Source organism: Thermobia domestica, chromosome 14 (genome assembly GCF_964235325.1).
Source record: "Thermobia domestica chromosome 14, izTheDome1.hap1.1, whole genome shotgun sequence".
In the NCBI taxonomy this organism is placed as follows: domain Eukaryota; kingdom Metazoa; phylum Arthropoda; class Insecta; order Zygentoma; family Lepismatidae; genus Thermobia; species Thermobia domestica.
In genome coordinates this window covers 136,705,544-136,711,543 of record NC_137467.1, presented here as the reverse complement: position 1 = coordinate 136,711,543, position 6,000 = coordinate 136,705,544, and the positions used below count along the sequence as shown (strand labels likewise).

Here is a 6,000-nt window from a genome sequence, read left to right as displayed (position 1 = left end):
CATGTCAGACATATGCCTAGGGGCGGAGATAGACTGTGACTATCAATTGCCATCTAGCTGATTTCTCTCTGACAAGTACGTAAGTCACATACGGGACACATTCCTATGTATCTGAGGAAACATAATAGGCATATGTCTACTATGTAATTGTGCTGTTAGGGTCCGAGGACCTTCAAATTACTGGTCAAACGCCTTGACCACTGAACTATGATTACTACATGGTAATTGATTAGTCTTTAGATTGTTTACGAGTATAATATACGCGCCGTATTTGATTCAAATTAAAAGAGTTTTGTATTTTTTAAAAAATCTGTAATGTTGATAATTTAGTGAATACAATGATATAGCGCCCTTAGCGAACAAAAAGGCCCTTCATTTATTCGAGCCAGAGTAAGTAACGCATGAGATGAGGGGTTAGCTTTGTGGTTTCCTAATCTCGCGGTCCGGGTTGAATTCTTCTCGTTCTTTACACTTTTTAAAATGTTTCATTTCCAAGTCCGACCTCCAGTTGGATGCTGCTAAATGAAAGATATTCTCCAGTGCATAAATTCAGGTAATGATGTAATCCTGAAAGTAAAGGAAGAAAAATGAATGGCGAAAACGAGTTACGGAGTTAATTCTATTAATGGTTCTATATTTGATATTATCCTTTAATTTCGAGCATTTTTAAAATGTTGTTTATTGACAGTACTGTATATTCTCCTCTTTTCTCCTTGTATCTCAATGTTTAAATTTTCACAAATGCTATACAAATCAGGAACCTTCAGTTATGTTTGCAACCTAAGGGGAAATATGCTTAGTACGGATAAGTTCTCCAACTCGTTTGAGTATTATCGAATTTTGCATTTTTAATATTTACAAATAAATTATTACAACATACCAATATTTAGCATTTTCAAAAGTCATTTAACTAAAATGAAATCGGACAAGTTCTTCTGTCGAAGTAGTATTACGTGTCAATCAGTGGCGCCGGAACCTAGGAACTCAGGCCCTGTTAGATCCCCAAAATTTTCATTGGGGTTGGATTCCTCCACCGAATGATTCATTCACACTTTAATTGATTTGCAGGTAGGACTATTATTAATAGTTTCAAAAGTCAGCGCAAGGCTTTGCGTTCACTTAAAAAAATATCCTCCTACATATACCGCATAATGTATCCGTATATTATTTGATACGCATATATGTATAATCATTTGGAGTAAGTTAACTTGTTTATATAATTCCTCATTTGAGTTAATTATAAGATTATTTAAGTCCCCTGACTGATATCTTCTCATCGGCGCCTCTGATGTCCGTATATTCTTTCTGTTACTGTGCTGAATACTGTGAGTACAAGTACCCAAAGACTCCCGTTTGTCATTTCGTCAGCCAGCGTTTCGCCTCACTCCTGCACAAAAACACTCTTTATGATTTGTTCTTTTATCAGGTGGGGGCAACTTCATGCTGCTGATCTAGCTACTCTACCAGGTGTAATTAATCTTGGAGCGGGTGTTAGTTAGGTTGCCTGACTGACGGATTTTGTACCTTAAGAATTTATGTGGCCCACTGTACGCTGCGACACTGCTATTTATCTGTTATAATATTGGTTTGCGCTTACTAAACTCCGCCATTCTAGTATAAACAACATGTATTTGTACTCGTTTGCCTCAGATGGAAGCAGTACACAAAAATAAGACTCAAAGTATTCATTGTTAATGGACTTTGCAGTATTACCAATTCTACCATTTTATGTCCAAATCTAGCAATTTCTACATGTCAATTGGCCAGTAGAAGTATATTTAAGCTATTATCTATAATTATTATAGATAATATATTATATGTATCAATCTCGCTCTCTTGTTACAGTTTCATGCCCAAGCAAGATTTGGAAATGTTTCTTTTCACAGTAGATGATTTCAATTCAAATTTAGTTAGCAAATGGCAAATTTGATTGCATTTTCAGCGAGACAGTGATGTACGCAAGTAAAGTTTTTAGGGTTTGAAACCTTTCATGAACAACATACTATGAAACAATAAACTTTTTATATTATATGTGTACAAACACTAAAATTATCACAGATAAAACGTTACTTAAACCGTGATAAATACGTTATGTAATTTAGGTTGTTATGATAATTACCATTATATCACTTATCTGCTTTATTTACCTCAGTAATATCGTGGTTATTGAGTACCTGAGTACCATATCCACAAAACCTGACGTGGGAAACAGAGGTTAAAGTTATTTTACGAGAACACATAGATGACACAGATGTTATCCTTAGCTATCTCGTTTATTATAAGATTTTTATTTACACAGATGTGGGTTTGACTCTTACAAAGCTATTCTAAACCCGATAAACTTAACGGAATCAATCGTTGAGTCACCCACTTGAAAATGTGTTGTTTGCATTGTCTCAATGTTATTCAATTCTGACATCTATTGAAATTATTCGACAATAATGCAGTTATTAGATAAACTCTATTAGTACATTGCGAGTAGATCGACAATAAATAGCATTACATGATAAAAATCGTTTTAAATATTCTCTTAACATCTATCGCTTTGTCATTTATCTTAATCCCAGTATATCTTAACTTAAGGTTCCGAGGACAAGGAAAATCGCATTTGCCTGACCATACTCATGTGTCAAATTAAGAAAAACCATAAAATATACAACTTACATGTTCTGGATTCCCAATACAGTAGTCCGCCAAGTATTGTCCAAAACGAGACAAAGTTAACGAGACGAGACTTCTCGCGATATCGGATACGAGCCAAGACCGACCGAGACTCGATCCTCACTACGACCGAGAGAAGACAAGATCCCCTGGTCTAAAAACCAAGAGTTTTTATATTCGCCTCATCTGTTATTTTCACTCTCAAGTCCTTCCGGATCAGTCTATTCTAGACTATGAAATAATAGTTTCTATGACGTATGCGTGACTTTCACACTTTCACTGAAGAAAATTGTTTTTGCTTATATAAGTGTTTTCATTTCCTGGTGTCCTTCGTACATGTTTTTAGAAATACCATTTATATCTTATTTACACATTTTTGGTATCTCTACGGCGACACTGTTTTAATGATGAAATGTCTGATCTCTTAAATTAAAAAATTCGATCAAAGTTGATGTTTTCGTGATATTCCCCCACTTAAAAAAAATATACTGAGCAATCCTGTAATGGATGCCCAAATCGTGGAATTCGATCACAGTTCGATGGTCACCCTGTATAAGGTTTTTGGCGAGGCACTGGAAAAAACACTTGTACGTCGTGAAACTCGTGAATCACACTTCCTAGACACTAGATGCAAACGTCACTTTCATGCCTAGAATATGTAGATCGGTGACATAGGGAGGAAAAATAACATTAACTAGCCAATGGTACCAAGAATGGCTAATGAGGCATGAGGTTGTAATATCGGTGTAAAATGTAACGTAACTACGTTGAGTACATTCGCGAATACACCTAAAGAACATATCCAATAGGGACAAACATCCTACAATTAAGTGTTTTGAGGGAATCCAGAAAAGTAAAGTGTTAAGAGTTGTATATTAATGACATTTTAAGTAATGTTGAAAGGATTGTCTTACTCGTATGGCAGGCAATGGATCGTTGAAACCTGGTTACATTACAATCGTAATACACATATGAACAATAGAAAATATACACATATATATATATATATACAGATATAACAAATGTAAAGCAATTAACCTAAGTACGCATATACATAAATATCAGGGGAATGTTGTATATTCCTCTGGTTTTTCCTTTATTGCACAAACCTTAGCCGTTCATAAAATAATGTGCATCCAAGATGCACCTGTAATTCCCTTTCAGTGCAATCTGCCGAGGAAATGAAATGTTAGTGTAGGCAGAAAAGGAAAAGGGGAATGAAGAGTTAGGAGGCATAAGTGAATATGGTTAGGAAATGGGAGATAGCATAAGGTTTTTTTGTAGTTTTTAATTTTTTTTTATTGTTTTGGCATATAAGAATGATAGAAAATATCACCACCAAATAATCATATGGAGTATGAATTATTTACAATGGTGTGGATGCGAAAAATCTTGGACTGAGCAAGGAGTCCACTGGAGGAGATGATGGTCGGGATGGAGTAGTACGGGATTGAAGTACAGGATCGTGTAGCGAAGGTGTTGATGGTGATTGACCTTCCAAACGTGTTAACAGATGTTGGTTGTCCATGTTATTGTGAGCAGAAGGAGAACGAGAATGCGTGAATTGGGATGTGATATTCGATTTGTAAAATCGGGAGCGCTTCTTGGATCTACCATAACGACACCAACATAAAAGAAACAGAATCGATAATACACATCCAACAGTACCCACAGCACTAATAATTGTAACCACATCTTTCGTTTCTATTGGGTTTTGGGCTTTGACGGTTTGAAGTGCAAAAATGCCAAAAACATAGACACGCCACATGATCTGAAAGAGAGAAGAGGAACTCATCTTACAGGCAGTCGAAATTAACGAAATGCAAATTGAATTTCAGTATTGTTCCTTTTTCTTTTTTTTTTCTTTTTTTTTTTTTTTTGTTGTTGCATTCATAGATTCTCTCCCTAAGATTTTCCTGTAATCGTTTTGAGGAAAAGAGCGTGGTTAGTTATAGCAGGGAAGAATGCATTGACCTGATTGAGGTCAAGCTGTGGAATGTCCGTGCAGGGTTGCTACCTCGCTGAGCCAGCATGCACTGATGCATGCCATTGCGTATGCATGGTAGGCTGCGTGATCACAACCGTACAAGGGTAGGAAACCCTTGGAGGAAATTTGTCTAAACCACCAAATGCGTGGATGGGGTTATTCCATTTGATATTGAGTTGTGATGGAGGCTGTATCCGTCTTGCTTGGGGTTTTGTTAGCTGCATGGTAAGTACCAAGGTGTTTTATTTTTTTTATTTTTTTTTATTTATTTTTTTTTTATAATGTACGCGGCGGGATTTGGAGTCATTACACATATATTCATTCGGTTTATTATTTTTTTCTAGATTTTTTTATATATAAGAGAGTGTGTTTCATGAGAAACGTGGGAACAAATGCATTCATTGGGGTAAAAGGCACGTAAGTTCATTGCCAAAGGAATGAGCTTACATGGTGCTGTATGAGACTTTCTCATATTGTTTTTGTGTTTGTGTGGTTGTACTGTTTGGCAAGAAATAAGAAATGGGTGGGTGTGGGAAAGGGGCTACATACAACCTATGTTGTATCTTTCCTAGGGATGTCTTTTTTTTTTTTTTTAACCTTGAAACTCTGCCTATGTAGAGTGCTTCTATAAATCTTTCTCCTTCTTCCAGTAAGAAATGCATTTGTTGCCTAAAATTAGTTATAAATAACACTGAAATAAGCCGACTATTATATATATATCTTGTTATTGTCCGAAACAGTGGAGTGGATACATATTTTGTGGGGGGGGGGGCGCATGTTATGCACATAAAGAATTTCTTATGTAACCGTAAAGTAATTTATGCGATTACGTATTGTTCGCCGAGAACTGATCTCAATGTTGTGTCAAGAATTTTGATAGTTTATGTATAGGTACTTACGCATATTAATTATATCAAATAAGATAGATGGAATAGCTTATATAAAATGTACTGTGACCATTTAGGGGGCCAATGTGGTGGGTATTTCCTCCACAATTTCAGGGGGGCAAAGCCCTTAAATCTCAGGGGAACCAATGTAAGAGGTGTACTGGTACTATTCCGGGGGGAACCAAATCCCGAAAAATATCAGGGGGACCAAAGCCCGTAAATTGGAGGGGATGAATGTAAGTGGTGCACTTGTACCATTGGGGGGACCAAATCCCTTAAAACGTCAGGGGGACCAAAGTCCTTAAATTATAGAAACAAATGTAAGTGGTACACTTGTACCATTCCGGGGGGGACCAAATCCCTTACAATCCCGGGGGACACCGGTCTCCCTTTCGTTTTCTATTGTTGGAATACAGTCAAACCTCTAACAATACAAAGAACTGTTTTTATACACAGTTGTGGTAT

At 36.4% G+C, this 6,000-nt stretch overlaps 1 protein-coding gene across 18 annotated transcripts in view; it reads left to right on the top strand.

The window, feature by feature from the left end:
* The first annotated feature begins 2,938 nt into the window (after positions 1–2,938).
* Positions 2,939–6,000, top strand: part of LOC145670338 (uncharacterized) — a 493,290-nt gene continuing 490,228 nt past the window's right edge. For all 18 annotated transcript variants that reach the window (XR_014128278.1, XR_014128290.1, XR_014128269.1 and 15 more), the window contains exon 1: positions 2,939–4,873. The gene's annotated coding sequence lies outside the window, so the exon portion shown is untranslated. The remainder of the gene's footprint in view (positions 4,874–6,000) is intronic.